General features: G+C 45.0%; 1 protein-coding gene and 1 non-coding gene across 3 annotated transcripts in view; both read left to right on the forward strand.

The window, feature by feature from the left end:
* Positions 1 to 19555, forward strand: part of LOC124612264 (irregular chiasm C-roughest protein) — a 1966673-nt gene that overhangs the window by 706163 nt on the left and 1240955 nt on the right. The window lies entirely within an intron of this gene.
* Positions 17312 to 17385, forward strand: Trnat-ugu. Its single transcript has one exon. It is a non-coding gene; the product is annotated as a tRNA-Thr (tRNA).

The following is a 19555-nucleotide window of genomic DNA, read 5'->3' on the forward strand; positions in this document are numbered from 1 at the left end:
ATTTCAGCTTCCTCCAAGTTCTTTCTCGTAGTGCTGCGTACCTGTTCTCCTTCAGCCTGTCTTTAACCTAGTCTGTCGCGACATTATCTACTAAAACGATCAGATTCTTGGTGTTAAGCTGTTCTATTTAAAAATCAAATCCGTGCAATGGTACAGTGAATAATAGGTTTTAATAACATATTAAAGTAAAAGGAAAGGAAAGAAATCAGTTATATTGGCCATAAGCTTAGGTTCTCAATCGTTTGTCAGGTGAAAGTAGCGAGAAATTGGCTTTTTATGTAGTTGTATTTCACATTCACGCATTCCATAACTCAAATGACGCCTGATTTTTTTTGTTTCAAATACTGACTGCTTCCGATTGTCCGCTGCACACAGCTACCCATCTCTCCCTTAGTGGTGCCCTGCAATCCAGCTGGTGGATGCTATAGTGTTCTTCGACAGCTCATTGTCTAGGCTGCTGGAGGCTCCCATCGCACGCAGGTCACGCAGGTGTGGTCTGCGACCAGAGGCAGCGTGCATGCGCGTCCACAGCAGATAAATCGCCACCGCGCGACTATCCGACGCTCGGGATACTGCATTTAATTAGTTCGCAAATAATGGCGTACCGTATCTACGGAACATGAGTCACATACGCGCGTTGATACAAGCTAACGCCCTGTGTATATATATCCATAGCCGCGGCGTGGCATTAACTTTAAATACGCAGGCCATCCGTTAATCCAATACCGTAGCACTCCACGTTAATCGATCGCTTCATCGCCGTTTCCAATAATGCGCCCTCGTCCAATGCGACGCTTTCATCTGTGGGCTAGCCCGGCTGACGTGAATTATTCATCACAAGTCGCTAAATGTAACGAAACGAAATGGAATAAAATCTGCGATTTTTTTATTTAAAAAAATATGAAATACGGCCCAGTAATTGACGCTGTTTTATGAATTGTGCACTCAAAGCGATGTTTGATTAGCATTAAGGGCTACGGCACTGTGGATCAGAGATGACCATTCTGTTGTTGGCGACAATATTTTACGGTGAAAAAATAATATTTTTTTATGGAGACTGTGTGGGAGTGTCGACCATAATGTACGGTTAAGAGGAGTTCCACCGCTAACGACCCAATAATCCCCTCACCGAAAAGAAGGAAGGCTGAACCCATACGTCGCTCACTCATTTTGTATTCCAGCGTTCATTAAACGCGGTGGCAATGAACGAAACGTCATTACCGGTGTCCGTCTATTACCTTCCTCTTTCAGAGAACGTTTCAAACCCTGCGCTTCAGAGTGATGGCTCTGAGCACTATGGGACTTAACATCTCAGGTCATCAGTCCCCTTGAACTTAGAACTACTTAAACCTAACTAACCCAAGGACACCACGCACATCCATGCCCGAGGCAGGGTTCGAACCTGGGACCGTAGCGGTCACGCGGTTCCAGACTGAAGGGCCTAGAACCGCTCGGCCACCCTAAGTTAGAAAACAAAAAAATTCCGTGAGAGATAAAGGCAATCAGTATGGATGTAGGATGACTCGTTCGTACGAAAAATCAGCCACCCGCTTTCTTGCACGATGCTCTGTGAACCATGGATGAAGGGCAACATGCAGATTCCATATTCTTAGATTTCAGGAGTGAATTTGATACAGCGCCAAGCTGCAGATCTTTAACAAAGATCCGACAATACGGTATATGTTCTCAAATACGTTTTCTTTAGAAATAAGTATATCGTAAGGAGTGTTCTCTATACATATAAACGATTTGACGGATAGACTGAGCAGCAGACTCCTACGGTTTGCTGATTATGCTGCATTGTACGGGAAAGTGTCATCTTTGTTTGACTGCAGAAAGATATTGGACGACTTGGACAGAATTTCTATTTGTTGCGATCGGTAACAGCTTCCTCTAGATACTGAAAAAAGAGAGTTAACGCAGAGAAGTGGGAAAAAATACCTATCTTGGGCGAAAACAGTATTGGTAGTGTCCTGCCTGACACAGTCAAGTTGATTAAGTATGTAATTACCATAACGCAAAGGGATATGAAATTGAACGAGCACGTGATGTCGGTTGCAGGGAAGTCTATGGTCCACTTCGGTTTATTGGAAGAATTTTAGGAAAATATAGCTCATATAAAAAAGACATCACGTACATAACACTTTTAATACCCTCTCTTGAGTACTGTTCGAGTGTTTGGAATCTTCACCAGGTAGGATTAAAGGCGTGCTGGAAGATTTGTTACGATGAATTCCGTAAGGCACTGACGACCAAAGACTACTGATGAAAATTTATTCTACTGCGAGAATTTTAACCCAGAGAAGACTGAATTAATTGTTTGTAAAGTTCCGTGTATTTCTTACAGAAGTGTGTTACATAGGCATCACAGAACATGTCAAAACTATTTTCATGCTTAAAAATTAGTACGTAAGCAACAGGATGTCCTATATGTAGGACTGCAGTCTCGTAAATAGTAAGTTTACCTCATATTATAATTATTTACGACTTCTCATAATTAACTGCAGTCAACATAGATCAAACATATGATAAAACAGTCACTTTGTATCATATGTCGTGAATCACTTTACATGCGAACCAGAATCGCATTTTACACACCTTGTCGAGGTTTTTGTTTCGCAGAGCCTGCAGCGAGTTTATTTGTCTTGGACAGTCAGCCAGTGGTATAGTCTGTCATAACTGGAATCTTGATGCTCTATGATGGCCTCCCTTTAGACTTGCATACTTGAGCATTTGTTTCCAGTATGGAAATCAGAATACGGTGACGAAATTTTATATGATCCAATTTCTCATCACCTTTAAGCTAATGTACGTAACTGCCATTCATTTTGTTCGACTGCATCAATGCAATGCGCTGTCGAACTGAATTACGGTGGATATCCTGTAGAGGCTTATATTTTGATCTGTCCCATCAACTCCAACCATGTCAAAAATGAATTGTAAAGATGAATGATTTGAGGTTGTTTGATAGCTACGCTTTCCTTCTCACTCCGTGAAAATCGTTTTAACAGGCATAGTGGCTTTATACGTGTAGAGTTGGATGCTACTGTGACCACACTATTGTCTTTCTACTTTGCAACTACTGTGTTGCCAAACTTGTCACTTTTGAAATCAATGGTTCCTCAAGGGATTTCTTCATCTTCTTCTTACTGTCCAGTAGGGGATATTTTGGGATCTTGTTTTCTGTAATTATCACTGTAGCTTCTGTTCCTTCATCACGCGATTCAGTAAGGAGGGGAAACGATGTGAAGTAATTGTCAGACAACAGGCGATAAGACTATTTCCCCAAACTCAATATCACATCAGCGTACCGAAGAACACCACTTTCTCCTAAGCCCAAGTGTTAATAGTTCGAAACTTGATAAGGATCCATCTGTTCTATGCACTCAGTCCTAATTTTGTAGCCATGTTTTGTTATTCCTCTTAATGAACTGCTTGCACTTAAGTTTACGGAAGTAAGGCACCATTGTTACATCAACGTTATATTTTTCTTCATGGGATACATTTTCATGGAATCGTATGGTCAGCATGTCAAATAACTGCCTCATTAGCGTACGCGCCTGACTTACTTAGACTGTCATTCTCACATAAGTGTAGGATGGACATTATGAATTTTAATCTATAGCGGGAAGGAGCCCCAGCAATAAAGCTAATCTGATCTTGTTCCCTATAACAGAATCCGCATCGGTACTTCAGTATAATCGCTATGTAAAAGTACTGCAATAAATAATCTCATTTCAGTTGAAGTCACAACACACCGTCAGTTATGTCTGGCAGCAAATTGGTTTGTGGATGAAACATTGGTTTCGATAGTATCATCATCAATAAGTGATCAAAATATTTGCGAAGGGCTTCGATTTTTGGCTACATAATATTGTTGATACCATTTATTATTGCACTCTGTAAGATCACATTTCGTCCAATGATGCTCTTCTTCCTCTTTGTATCAACTTTTTCATCCTGTGTGCCTTCTCTTCCCCTACCTTTTCTCCTCTCGTCCCACCCTTCCAGTGTGTTCAATTTCAATGTCTAGTTCCACTTCTGTCAGAGAGTTCAATTCACTCCCCGGCATATTATCCAAATTTCCAATTTTTTCATCGCCGCCTGAATCCTCGCCAGTCACAGCATCACAATCATTAGTGGGAGAAAGGGCTGTTAGTGAAATTTGGCTGCTGGCATCCCCGATATCGTCATTATATATTCATCGTTTTCAAGTATTCTCAGAGGTTTATCGAGATTGAAGACCCCCATGTAAAACAAATAATAGTAAATTATCATTTGCTACAAATGAACCACCCTGCGTGATTGTCATAGTAAGAGGAGTGTTCAGAAAGTAATGCAAATTGAAAGTAGAATGCTTTCATTCAAGATTTTGATACGGTGCACTGTATCATTTCCCACTCTTTCGGCTACAAAACACTATTTTTCAACATAATCTCCGTTCAATGCGACTCCTTATCCAACATTACGTGGAGGTCTTTATGACCACATGGTACCACTGAACGGCTCAATGCCAATGCCAAAGCAAAAGTCTTGCTGCACCAGTAACCTCCCCATCATCCACATACTGCCTCCGCGGAGTGCATCCTTCATTGAGACGACACCACTTGATGGATTGTGTTTCGTTTCCAGTTAGAAGTGATGAACCCATGTTTCATCGCCTATGACGATGTTCGACCAAAAATTGTCGTGATCGGCCACTTAACGCGCAGGGAATTCCGCACAGACGGTCCTTGGTTGCTCTTTATGGCCTTCTGTTAGGCAGCGAGGAACAAGACGGGCACTCACGTTTAAGTACCCGAACTGATGGACAGATGTTACAGAATTACTAACAGAGACGTCCAGTTGGGAAGCGAGGTGTCTGACTGTGATCCGTTGATCACCTCGAATGAGAGTGTCCACACGTTACAATGTTGCATAAGTTACAGCTGTATGCGGCCGGCTGGCACGCGGAAGATCGGACAGGTTTGTGCGACCTTAATGCGATGATGACCGACGCCTCGACCAACGACCCACCGTGCTTTTTTTCATTGCCAGGTCACTCTGCAAGCGCTTACGAATATCTCTGATGCCCTCGTTTTCCGTCAAAAGAAAATCAATGACTGCTCTCTGGTTGGAACGCACCTTCGCTACAGACGCCATCTATCGGAACTTCATGAGAGGATATGGGCTGAAGCAGGAATATTCCACGATATCGCACAACAAATTCCCCATTTTTTCAACCGAATTTGACCGAGAAAACGCGTTGCGTTACTTACTCGACGCCCCTCGTGTATGAAGCACGGCTGCTCACAACACAAAATACTGTGGATGATAGTTGATACTATACTAGTTTTACATCATAATACCGGGTGATCAAAAAGTCAGTATAAATTTGAAAACTTAATAAACCACAGAATAATGTAGATAGAGAGGTAAAAACTGACACACCTGCTTGGAATGACATGGGGTTTTATTAGAACCAAAAATAAAAACAAAATATTGCTAGACGCGTGAAAAATCTCTTGCGCGCGTCGTTTGGTGATGATCGTATGCTCAGCCGCCACTATCGTCATGCTTGGCCTCCCAGGTCCCCAGACCTCAGCTCGTGAGATTATTGGCTTTGGGGTTACCTGAAATGGCAAGTGTATCGAGAACGACCGACATCTCTAGGGATACTGAAAGACAACATCCGACGCCGATGCCTCACCATAACTCCGGACATGCTTTACAGTGCTGTTCACAACATTAATCCACGACTACAGCTATTATTGAGAAATGATGGTGGATATATTGAGCATTTCCTGTAAAGAACATCATCTTTGCTTTGTCTTACTTTGTTACGCTAATTATTGCTATTCTGGTCAAATGAAGCGCCATCTGTCGGACATTTTTTGAACGTTTGTATTTTTTTGGTTCTAGTAAAACCCCATGTCATTCCAAGCATGTGTGTCAATTTGTACCTCTCTATCTACATTATTCCGTGATTTATTCAGTTTTCAAATTTATACTGACTTTTTGATCACCCGCTATAATAAAGTGCCTTCTTTTTAAGTTGTAGATAAAAAACTGTTAGTTACAAATGTATACAGTCCATTTTACACAAACCTTTCATACGAAAAAGGTAGCAATCTGCATTTTTCTTTCTTTTTCTGCAGGCACAGGGACATTAACACAAGCTCTCGTTACAAATGCAAATCAGTACCACAAGATTCCGTGGCTTAAAGTAGCTACTAACTGCTGCTCATATGTTCATCACCACACAGTATCGTTCTAAACGAAATTATGCGTAGCGTCCTACATGTAGTACACCTGTCTCATCTGGGTTAGGTGACTAGCTTCTGATCGAGCGCCACCGCGCTGCAGGGCGTTCGCGACCTAGGCTACGGAGTCGCGTTTAAAGAGAATCGCGGTTAGCAGCAAGTCGATAAAGAGTGGCGCTGCCGCAGGACCGCCAGAGGGCTATGCTGCTGACGAGAGGCCTTGTCGGTCGCAGACAGGTACAAGCCCTGCGGGCGTGACGCGTGGCGTCCATTACACGGGGGAGTCTACTCAATTTGTCGCCCCCTCCCTCCCCCTTCCACCCCCTTCCCCCCCCCCCCCCCACCATCCGGCAGACAAAGGGGAAAAAACAAAAGAGGCGGACAAGTTTTCCGCGTTTCAGTGCGCATTACGGGCCGCTGCTGTGACACGGTTGTTCGGGCTCGCCGGCGTCGCTAATGCAATTAATAGCGAGCCCCGCCCGGCCGTGACAAATCCGAGCGATTTACAGACGGCGAGCTCTGAAATACTGCGCCGCCGCGGCGCTCACCTAATTATACGAATACCTGCCACAACGCGGAGCTCCAAAAATACGGTCGCCGGCGGACAGGCACGGGGGACGGCGCGTGTCCTGCCTGCGGGGGCGGAAGGCCCTAACTCTGCTAGGAGGGAGGTTCTGGGTCACGAGGGCGTCTCGCTAGGCACCCACCACGTAAACTGTGCCGCCAAGAGTCGCCGGGCACGCGACTGGGCGCGTTCTGTGTCGCGTCGTAACTCTGGTAGTTCCAGTTTACTTTTTTGTGTTTTCTATTTTTTGACGTGAAAACGTCTATTCGCTCTTCAATTTAGCTTCCTTCTGTAACAAAATAGCGTCATATTTCAATCCCTACGAGACCAACAATATGCAAACCGCGGTTGAGACCTCAACGGATGGATTTTGTCTGTACGTAATCGTTGCGGACTTTTCCTTTTCGCTCTGGCGTCGTTCCCAGTGTTGGCGGATGCGCTGGGTTGTTACGTATTGGCTTTGTGTAAAGCTATAAACTGTTGCAGGGTAGAAAAGCCTATAGCTAGGACATTGATTCGAGTGTTATTCTGAAGAGCTTGCCTAGCAGTATTACTACCTAAGCGGAACAGTAAAAATATTCTCCGGAATACAGGAGAATCATTTTGAAACAATATTTCAGTGAAACTTCTCGGCAGACTAAAACTGTGTGCTGGACCGAGACTCGAACTCGGGACCTTTGCCTTTCGCGGGCAAGTGCTCTACCGACTGAGCTACCCGAGTACGACTCACTGCCCGTCCTCACAGCTTTACTTTTGCCAGTACTTACTTCTGCCAGTACCTCGTCTCCTACCTTCCAAACTTAACAGAATCTCTTCTGCGAACCTTGCAGAACTAGCACTCCTGAAAGAAAGGATATAGCGGAGACATGGCTTAGACACAGCCTGGGGGATGTTTCTGGAATGAAACTCCATTGTAGAGTGAAAATTTCATTTTGGAAACATCCCCCAGGCTGTGGCTAAGCCATGTCTCCGCAATATCCTTTCTTTCAGGAGTGCTAGTTCTGCAAGGTTCGCAGGAGAGCTTCTGTTAAGTTTGGAAGGTAGGAGACAAGGTACTGGCAGAAGTAAAGCTGTGAGGGCGGGGTGTGAGTCGTGCTTGGGTAGTTCAGTTGGTAGAGCACTTGCCCGCGAAAGGCAAAGGTCCCGAGTTCGAGTCTCGGGCCGGCACACAGTTTTAATCTGCCGGGAAGTTTCATATCAGCGGACACTCCGCTGTAGAGTGAAAATTTCATTCTAGAAATACTTCAGTGCTTCAACTGGCGATAGTTGACCTTTGCGTTCTCACGTGTAGAGGCCGACTACTGTAGTGAGTTACGACATACAGCGTTGACGCTTGTTTCGACAGTCAATATTTTTCATCAGATTTTCTCCTCGACCGTGCATAGTTGGATGTACACCACTACGTCTTCATGATTCATTAGTTTGTAAGTTATTGCTTCCTAAGTAAAAATGGAGGCGATAACATATGAAGACTTCCCGTCAGAAATTTTCAATAAATTTATAGAATTGCGAAGTCTGATTTTCGCTTTGTTTAGGCAAGCAGCGATTGTATTTATCCGAGTACTCACCTCACTGTACTTGACTTCTGAATTTATTTTACATTGTCAGTCTAATTGAAATCAAATGATTTTATCTTTAATGTATTTACTGAGTACTTTCAGTTATTAGGAGCAAATGATATTTCTTCCAAATTTCATTACTATCTGATTTCGTTCTTAGAAGCACCTGTGGAATATACCTCGGCGAAATATTGTTCCTCATCACATTCTGTCCTCTACACAATATAAATGCGGCTTCCAGTGTAGAGATTCAAATATACAACGTTCATAAGAACACACCCTGAAATATATGTCTTCTGTTATTAATCATAAAAGTTATAAAACTGAGTTATTGTTTTTCAACTACAAATTGCGTTATCTTAGTTTATCAGTTTCAAAGAATACATCGCAGTTGTCACTATTCAGAAACTTTAAGTGTAACTGATTTCACAAATTCATTGTTCTTCATTATTAGTAAGAGTCTTCGTAGAAGATACGGGACGGCTTCGAGGTGCTTCTTGCAGCAGACGGCCGTCGACTCTGCGAAGATTAAATCCGATGAGAGAAATTCCAGTGCCGCACAAACAACAGCGGCCAGCTCTCGCTCCATCTCTGCGAGAATCATGAAACAAAGAAAACAAAGTAGTCTTATACTTAATAGTTACCAACATAAGTCATTAACCTTCATAGAGAATATACTACACCACGTACTATGCGATGTATCGTGGAGGCGAAAAAGTCCACAGTGAAGTAGCCAGTACTGATACACCCACATAAAGACGTTGTTACCAGAAACCTCGAAAAGTTCTCTACCGATTTGCTCCTAATTTTTACACAATACGCTAATAAAGATTCATACGCAAATGGGCCATATATGTTTTAAACAAGAATGTACAAGTTTTCTGTTAAAATGGACTGCAAGAAAAAAAATACTTTTCTGTGCGGTGAAAAAGTGTGGTTCGGTTTGTTTTTGGCAGTCAGTTTTAATTACGATATCAGACTTTTAAACCATTTCTAACACACAAATTTATTTCTTTTTACACATAATTACAAACAAGAATTGTGTAGACAGCAATGTATTGTTTTCGTTTTCTTCCTTGCAGTCGGTTTTAATAGAGAACAGAAAAAGTATTTATTGGTTGTTGGCTTATGATTAAAATACTCACATCAAAAAAGGTTTTGAATTACCTCGGTTCCGAGAGTTCTGGAACTTGTACAGAAAATTGTAATACAGACCAACATAAACATCATTGCCGCCCTTTTTACTGCTCGTGAAAACCACACATTGTATGTTGTACTACCATACAGTGAGACCTTCAGAGGTGGTGGTCCAGATTGCTGTACACACCGGTACCTCTAATACACAGTAGCACGTCCTCGTCCATTGATGGATGCCCGTATTCGTCGTGGTATACTATCCATAAGTTCATCAAGGCACTGTTGGTCCAGATTGTCCCAATCCTCAGCAGTGATTCGGCGTAAATCTCTGAGTGGTTGGTGGGTCACGTCGTCCATAAACAGACCTTTTCACTATACCCAAGATACGTTCGATAGGATTCATGTCTGGAAAACATACTGGACGCTCTAGTCCAGCGATGTAGTTATCCTGAAGGACGTCATTCACAAGATGTGCGCGATGGGGGCACGAATTTTTGTCGATGAGGACGAATGCCTAGCCAATATGCTGCCGATATGGTTGCACTTTCGGTCGGAGGACGGCATTCACGTGTCGTACAGCCGTTACGGCGCCTTCCATAACCACCAGCGGCGTACATTGGCCCCACATATGCCATCCCAAAACATCTGGGAACCTCCGCCTGTCTGCACTCGCTGGACAGTGTGTCTAAGGAGTTCAGCCTGACCTAGATGCCTCCAAACACGTCTACGACGATTATCTGGTTGAAGGCACATGCGACACTCATCGGTGAAGAGAAGGTGATCCCAATCATCAGCGGTCCATTCGGCATGTTGTTGGGCTTATCTCTACCGCGCTGCATGGTGTCGTGGTTGCAAAGATGGACCTCGCCATGGACGTCGGGAGTGAAGTTGCGCATCATGCAGCCTATTGCGCATAGTTTGAGTCGTAACACGACGTCCTGTGGCTGCACGAAATGCATTATTCAACATGGTGGCGTTGCTGTGAGGGTTCCTCGGAGTCATAATCCGTAGGTAGCGGTCATCGACTGCAGTAGTTGCCCTTGGGTGGCCTGAGCGAGTCATGTCATCAACAGTTCCTGTCTCTCTGTATCTCCTCCATGTCCGTACAACTCCGGTTTGGTTCACTCTGAGACGCCTGGACACTTACCTTGTTGAGAGTCCTTCCTGGCACAAAGTAACAATGCGGACGCGATCGAACCGCGATATTGACCATTTAGGCATGATTGAACTACATACAACACGAGCCGTGTACCTCCTTCCTAGTGGAATGACCGGAATTGATCGGCTGTCGGACCCCCTCCGTCTAATAGGCACTGCTCATGCATAGTTGTTTACATCTTTGGGCGGGTTTAGTGATATCTCTGAACAGTCCAAGGGATTGTGTCTGTGATACAATATCCACAGTCAGAGTCTGTCTTCAGAAGTTTTGGGAACCGGGGTGATGCAGAACTTTTTTTAATGTGTGTATTATTACAAAATCTGAATTACTACAAAATCTGAATAGTCCGAAACTCTGTAATCCCACCCGTTCGCAGATTAAAACTGTGCGACCGTGTGAGCTGGCACAGTGGTTAGCACATTGGACTCGCCTTCGACGACTGTCCAAACCCGTGTCTGGCCAACCTGATTTTGGTTTTTCGTGATTTCCTTAAATCGCTTCAAGGAACTGCCGGGATGGTTCCTTTGAAAGGGCGCGGCCGTCTTCCTTCCCCGTCCTTCCCTAATCCGACAGGACCGGTGACCTCGCTATTTGGTCCCCTCCCCCCAATCCAATCAACCAACCAACCTAAAGCTGTGCGAAGTACTGTCACTTAAGTTATTACCCTCACAGATCCAGTAACAGCAGAGATTTCTATCACACACTGTATATCAATGGTCGTAACCGATTTACTCATTGATTTTAAGCTACTTAAATTCCCAATCAAGGTTCGAAGTCTGAGAGAGTGTGGAAGAGGAGGGGAACAGTGTGTGTAAAGGGGGAGGGTAGGGGAGGAACTGCATAGATAGGGTTAAGGAGGAGATGGCCAGAGAAACGGGGAGGAAGTGATAATATTCAGCTGTTGCGAAAGATTGCCAGGTGAGCTAGTTATGTCGCGTGCCGGCACAGGCCCCGGATACCAATACAGAGTTAGTCGAGCCTGCGTGGCGCAATCGGGACGTTGGCGACAATTATGGGTTTGTGGTTCCCTTTAACTAGCCTTCATTACGGAGGTGAGAGGGAGTAGAATCTCCTGGACTGTTTAGGCCGTGTAGGAGGTATAGATACATTAGACAATACTTTCAATAGGTAGCTGGTACAAGGGGGGAATTGGCAGCACTGAACTGTCAAAACAGTAAGGTGAGATTTCTCCTTTAACGCAATTTATTGAACTAATATCACAAAGGACATGTGAGGTGTCAGACCGTTCCCCTTACTCTGTACATTTCTATAGATTCAGCCAGAATCTCCACTTCTCACTCTATGTCGGAAACGACTTCTCACGAGACCTACCACCTTTCAACCCACTCTTCGTTTAAATAATGGACCCTTGTCCTATCTCACAGGAGACAAGCTCCAGTCAGTGGCTCGTTCCTTCTATTGCTGAAACTAACTGTAGAGGCTACTTGAGACGGAGACAAACTGTCCCTATTCAAAACTGTTCCAATGCAAAACTTCTACTTAACTGACAGTGGTAGTTGCGTCCACCAGAGCATCACCGTCTTCTCGTAGTTGCAGTTCCTATAGACTCATCAGTAGCGGCTGCTGCCTTCTCGATGCTGCCGGGCCTTGTCTGCTTGTGTCCTCTTTAACTTCTGATACGACTCTGCTTCTTGCTGCTCGTGGATGCCCTTAAATACCCATTTTGAAGGTCTGCCCTGCTCGGACGCAGCCCTCGCATCCGCTTTCTCTAACTTATTTTTCGGTCTTCCCGGACATTTCGTCGCTATGGACCTATATTGGTTTCGATATGTCCGGCAGAGTCCCGGGGCGAGAAGTTCCTTCTCGCTCTCCAAGGTCCGCGAGACGCGCTGTTCGTATCCTCGACGTATTTACTAGCTCAGGCTATTTGTACTGTTTGACACTTTCAAATGGTTCAAATGGCTCTGAGCACTATGCGACTTAACTTCTGAGGTCATCAGTCGCCTAGAACTTAGAACTAATTAAACCTAACTAACCTAAGGACATCACACACATCCATGCCCGAGGCAGGATTCGATCCTGCGACCGTAGCGGTCGCTCGGCTCCAGACTGTAGCGCCTAGAACCGCACGGCCACTCCGGCCGGCCGTGACACTTTCCCTTCCGTGTCTGCAGTACTGCGCGGCGTCCGCATAAGAAATACTGGCTGAACCTTTACATTATGAATAGTGTAACCTCCCCACAATATATTTTATAAAATAAATAATATGAATAATATTCTCATTTAGTGTAACCTCCCCACAATAGTGTAACCTCCCCACAAAATATTCTATTCACATTTAACCTCCCCACAAAATTTAATTCACATTAACCTCCACACAAAATTCATTCACATTTAACCTCAAAACAGAAAAATTGCTAAACCTCTCAACAGTAAAAATTATAATTATGTCGTTCACATTCAGTGTAACGTCCCAACAAAAAAATAAATTCCGTAACCTGGTAATAATACAGTGTAACTAACCTCTCAATTAAATTGTCGCTCACTTATAACTTTTCAATAATGGACTGTAAATATAACCTGGTAAATTTTGGACGTAAGCAGTGCTGCGTCATGGCCCTAAAAGATCATTCTCAATAAAAAAAAAGGAAAAATTCTTACCTCAATGAAGTCGCCGGATAACGCATATATATCTGCTCTTACAATAAATTTTTCTGGCACAGCCCTGTGCAATGCTGGCCGATAGATTTGTCATTTATGAAAAGGGAACAACTGATTTTTCTTTTGCAATAATCGGGATGATCATGGATTGGAGAAATTAGTAAATTCTTTAAATTGGGATGAATGGCTGTTAAAAATTGCTTTATATGAGAAAGATTATTATTAGGACATTTTTAAAACATTTACATGGGACTTGAGATAAAGTTACTGCATATGCGCAGGCTGCTTTTTACCTTATACAATAATACTCAGGTTCCGGCATCGCTGCACCGCGACCGGCTCAGCCAACACAATACACCATACCAGACCAGAGCAGACTGCAGACTAGCAACAACTTACTGCTACAGCTACACAGTTCCTACTGCAGTCAACACTGCTCTCTGGTCAGAGATTCTCTTATACCTTGCATATCGCAATACATCGAAATTACATATGCTCGGACCTCTTACAATAGCTATGTCATTTTGTTAATTAAATCCTCTGAGGACCTGACAGTTCTGTATCACTATACTGTCCAGCTTATTTCTTCCATCCTCCTCCACATCCACGTGCCAAATCTCTTTTCATTTTCTGTCCTTACGGTCCCAGTAAGCACTGATGAATGGAACGCTGGTCTGAGGCGCGGTAGGCCGTTGTGGAGAAAAGCCGCCGAGATCAAGAAGTCGGCGCCGCGGACGTGTGACGGGTGTAAGGCGGGGTCGACGAGCGGTGATGTAGCGGCGGGGAGGCGCTACGTGGCAGGGGGCGGCAGATAAAGCGGAGGGCGCTCCAGAATAGCGCGCCGTTCTTCGGCGGTCGGTGAGGAAGGGAAGGAGCAAGCGGCGCCAATCACTGCGCTATCTCGCCGTCCAGGCCTGCCACTGCCAGTGCGTCCCTGGCCAGCGGGGTTAGGCAGGGGCTTCCGGCACTTGGCTGGCTGCGCGCGCGCCCGCTCCCCCAGGGACTGAGCCAAACAGTCCGGTCGCAACTTCCTACCCCTCCCACAACGCCTGCCTCGTGTAGTTAGCACGCTGCACCTACAGTGTTTAAGCAATAATCTCAGGTTTGTATTCCCTTTTCTGATGATACAATTGCGAGGTGTGCGAGAAAAGAAATGAGAATGATCTTTTACCAGCCAAAATTTTGTGAATAAAAATCTCTCGGTGTACATGCCGCGTCAATTCAGGATAAAACTCCAAGCTTTCGACCACTACCTCCATGGCCGTCGTCAGGGCTGAAATTGACTGTCGTAAAATATTTTTTTTTAATTGTGATTTCATTCCCCTGCCCCATATGGACAGGAGAGGGCTGTCAGCGGCACAATCCACCGCTCTTCAGCTGAGTGGCATGGCAACTTAAAATAAGAATAAAATGTTACGTACATAAGGCGATAAAGGGGAACTTAAAACAGAATAATGGGAGAAAATGGAGGTAAAAAATGTAGACTAAAACGGAGACGTTCATGGAGGACAGTTAAAAAAAAAGTCACCAGAAAGTTAAAAAAACACAGTTGGCGATTCTTCAAAACTCAGAGAAGGCACTGAATGGACATGCACACGTTAAAAGTCGGCCACAGTAGTAAAAACACTCCGGGACAACACACTTAAAACCCACTTGGAGCACACACGACGAAGAATAAAACTGCCAGGCGGGACCTGCCGAGGGAAAGGGCAGAGAGGATGGAAAAGGAGGGGAGAGCATGGGGCAGCTGGGGAAGTGGCGGGATGAAGAGAGGAGGGGCATTAGTGGGTACACGAAGAGGCGGGAGACACGTAGGGCGGGAGATGAAGAGGGAAGACAGGACAGGAGGGAGTGCAGAGACACTGAAAGGAGGCACAAGAGAGAGGGGGGGAGTAGGAGGGGGAAGCCGCTCAGGAGGAGGGAGGGGGAGGAGAGGGAGCCCTGAGGACGAGGCAGGAACTGTCGTAAACTAGCGAGGCTCCCACTTTTATATGCAAAGGACGGCTTCTGATTGGCTGGAATACGTCATAGCAACAGCGATATGGCGCGTAGTGAAGTGGTGCCTCCTACTTCCATAGATTTAGTTTCTATCCCGCGGTGCTTGCAGCGCCATCCCTTGAATCAGGAGGTAAAGTGCGGGAAGTTTTCTTCTGCGATTTTTCTTTATCCAGTGCACTCTTCCAGGTGTTGCTAAGTGCATAGCCGTTGTCGCTAGTTTACGACAGTCAGTTTTAGCCCCGACGACGACCATGGAGGTAGTGGTCAAAAGTTTGGAGTTTTATCCTGAACTAACGCGGCATGTACACCGGGAGATTTTTATTCAAGAAATACGTCGCGGAAGACTTCGTAGCCAAAGTTTTTGTGTTTTCCAAACAGTATTGTCCCCTTCAGAACCATTCTCTTCGTCAGCTATCCACCGGCGGAATCGTCGATTCTAGTCTTGGTAGCAGCGCTAAAGGCTTCAACTAGTACGGCCTTTAATGTGTCGGTCTTATTGTTTTGAATGTTCTCCAGAGTCAGAAGATGATGTCCTTTTTTAAGACTTTTTTTAATTCGGGAGAAGAAAAAACTTACAGAGATTCAGTTGAGCCGGCCGAAGTGGCCGAGCGGTTCTAGGGGCTTCAGTCTGGAACCGTGCGACCGCTACGGTCGCAGGTTCGAATCCTGTCTCGGGAATGGATGTGTGTGATGTCCTTAGGTTAGTTAGTTTTAAGTAGTTCTAAGTTCTAGGGGACTGATGACCTCAAATGTTAAGTCCCATAGTGCTCAGAGCCATTTGAACCATTTGATTCAGATGAGGTGAACAGAAGCTCTGTGGAAAAGCAGAAATGCCTTTTTAGGTCAAAAGTTCCGTGTAGCCGTGTGACATGGGGCATTTTCATGATGCAACGTCCACTTGTCTGCAATGTTTGGTCTCACTCGATCCACCCTTTTCCTGGCCCTTTCAAGGACATATTTGTATACCATTTGGTTGACTGGTTTGTCCTGGAGGAACAAATTCCTTATACATGATAGCCCTACAGTCAAAAACGTAAATCAGCATTGTTTTGAGATTTGATTTATTCATTCGAGGTTTTTTCGGTCGAGGAGATGTCTCAGTGTGCCATTCATCATTTTTGCCGCTTTGTCTCAGATATCCAGGATTCATCATCTGTGATCACTTGACTGAACCATTCGTCGTCATTGGCAATCCTTACAAGAAGATCGACGCACTAGTTTCTTTGATTGTCCTCCTACTAAGTTGTGAGGTTTTTCGGCAACATTTTGGCACAAACCTTTCGCATCTGCAAGTCTTCGGCCAAAATTCGATGCACGGTGAAAGACAGATAACGTCGGTCTGGTCTCACAAGAGCATGCACACGTTCGACGTTTTCGTCGGTATCTGAAGTTGAAAGTCTCCCTGAGCGAGGTTTATCTTCCAAAAATGACCTCTGTCAGCGAAAAACTTGTGCTCTTAATAGGGAATGTTCCCCACAGGGCTGTTTCAACATTTCAGGGGTCACACTTGAGGGTTTACCAGCTTTAATACAAAAGGTGATGGTGAAACTTTGCTCTAAATTCCACTGTTCCGTTTTCGCAACACACAACAAAACTGTAACTTCACCGATGGCGCTCTCGAAAATCACGTGACGGCTGTACGGAGCTGAAACTCGGACTGAGCATCTGGAAGGAATGAACACACTGGTCTACACAAGCTGAACACACAGCGTTGCCCGATCTCTCGCAGTATTGTCGGTCTCATTACTTTTCTCACACATCTCATGTATACTATCTGAGACGGCCTGCACAAATAATCAGTTTGATACTGATAAGATTTAAAAGGGGGTGCAAAAATTGTCAACTAGTTTTTCTTCTGTGGGAATGAACAAACAGTGCCCGAACTCTTACGGGAATCGGCAACGCGCCGCGAGTAATGAGTAGAATGAGCGCGGACACTACGAATGTAGTGCGGGACAAAACGTTGAGAATGTGGGTTTCGCGGGAGGCGTGCCAGAGATAAATCCCTGCAGGCGCGCTATCCTCTGTGTCCTCGGTGGCTCAGATGGATAGAGCGTCTGCCATGTAAGCAGGAGATCCCGGGTTCGATTCCCGGTCGGGGCACACAATTTCATCTGTCCCCGTTGACGTATGTCAACTCCTGTAAGCAGCTAAGGGTGTTCATTTCATTGTAATTTCATTCTAACGAGCTGCATGGTCACCGATGGTATCTGTTTTTTCGGACATGCCCGAAAGAACAGATACCATCTTAGTATATATGAAGACTTTTCTGACAATTTCACTGGTTGATTGAACGTTTTGTGTGTTGCACTTGAATGGAGGGAGACCATACACAACAACTTACGTATTAAAGTGACCATCTTAACCTTCATCTGATCTTTTATTAATCCAATCTCGAAAACGACCATCTTAACTATTTCTATTTTTTGTTTATCCAGTCTCGAAAATTTTTGTACTGACGGGCTATATAAAGATTTCTGATACGAGAACAGTGTCTTCTTAAAAGGAACAGTATGCACTGATGCGTTTTCATAGTTTCATAGTGATCTGTCACTTGAGAATGGCTTCATAGGCCGAAATCGCAACCGTGGTTAATAAATACACTTAAATAGTAGTCGAGATGGAAAACGTTCTCATTTCTAAAGCATTAAACCAGTCGAGAGACTGATGGCTTAAAAAAAAGTAGTAGCGGTAGAAAAAGAAGTTGCTAGATTAGAACGCTGCATACTTCTGTCCTTCCAACAAAATAACGTACGCAAAAAGAGATCCCTAAACCCCTAGATGATATTTTAATACTGTCTTCTAAAGAAATAAAAATGTGAGGAGTAAAGAAATTTTATTAAGCTGGGATGGGGCCGAAACAAATGTGCGACGGCACCGGATGTAACTCTTCATCAGCGGTTAATTATCGTTCTGGCCGTTATCACTGGAGCGGCGCTCGAAAGGAAGACCGGGGGGTCAAATGAGGAGCGGCGATTACGGCAGCGGCCGTTTGGGGCCCCGTAATTGCGTCGCTCTGCCGGCAATCATCGTCTGCGGCATCCCAGCCCAGTCGCCGAGGCAGAGCCGAGGCTGCCGTTGAGTCGCCGCGCGGTGGAGATGTTTTTGCGGGTAGCCTACGTTCCCCGTGGAAGGCGTCACCACGACAGGTGGCGGCCGCAGCACGCAGCCAGCGCGCTTTTTGCTCGCTGCTCTCGTCCCGGGAACTTCCCGCCGGAAGAGCGGTCGCGTGCAGGGGGCGAGGATCCCGGGAAAGGCTGCGCCGCCGCCTGGGCCTCGTCATCTGGACAATAAAACTCTCCTTTCTCAAATCTCACCTGCAAACCTACTATTTATTTGCAAATCTAAAATTTATTTTTTTCTTTCCTGAAGCCATCCACGTTGTACAAAATTTTAAACAATTTCAATATATTCCGCCGGTCATAATATTCCATCACCTATGATAAAAACTGTATAGTTTATTTTAATACACACTGAAGCGCCAAAGGAACTGGTATAGGCATGCATATTGGTGAGGTGGATGCCAGGTTAAGATTCATTGTGAGAGTCCTTAGAAAATGTAGTCCATCAACAAAGGAGGTGGCTTACAAAACACTCGTTCGACCTATACTTGAGTGTTGCTCATCAGTGTGGGATCCCTACCAGGTCGGGTTGACAGAGGAGATAGAGAAGATCCAAAGAAGAGCGGCGCGTTTCGTCACAGGGCTATTTGGTAAGCGTGATAGCGTTACGGAGATGTTTAGCAAACTCAAGTGGCAGACCCTGCAAGAGAGGCGCTCTGCATCGCGGTGTAGCTTGCTTTCCAGGTTTCGAGAGGGTGCGTTTCTGGATGAGGTATCGAATATATTGCTTCCTCATACTTATACCTCCCGAGGAAATCACGAATGTAAAATTAGAGAGATTCGAGCGCGCACGGAGGCTTTCCGGCAGTCGTTCTTCCCGCGAACCATACGCGACTGGAACAGGAAAGGAAGGTAATGACAGTGGCACGTGAAGTGCCCTCCGCCACACACCGTTGGGTGGCTTGCGGAGTATAAATGCAGATATAGATGTAGACATATTAAAATACAGAGATATGCATCAAGCAGAATACCGCGCTGTGGTCCGCAACGCTGATATAAGACAACAATTGTGTGATGCAACTGTTAGATCGGTTACTGCTGCTACAGTGGCAGGTTATCAAGATTTAAGTGAGTTTGAACGTGGTATTATAGTCGACGCACGAGCCATAGGACACAGCACCTCCGAGGTAGCGACGAAATAGGGATTTTCC

Source organism: Schistocerca americana, chromosome 4, assembly GCF_021461395.2.
Source record: "Schistocerca americana isolate TAMUIC-IGC-003095 chromosome 4, iqSchAmer2.1, whole genome shotgun sequence".
In the NCBI taxonomy this organism is placed as follows: Eukaryota; Metazoa; Arthropoda; class Insecta; order Orthoptera; family Acrididae; genus Schistocerca; species Schistocerca americana.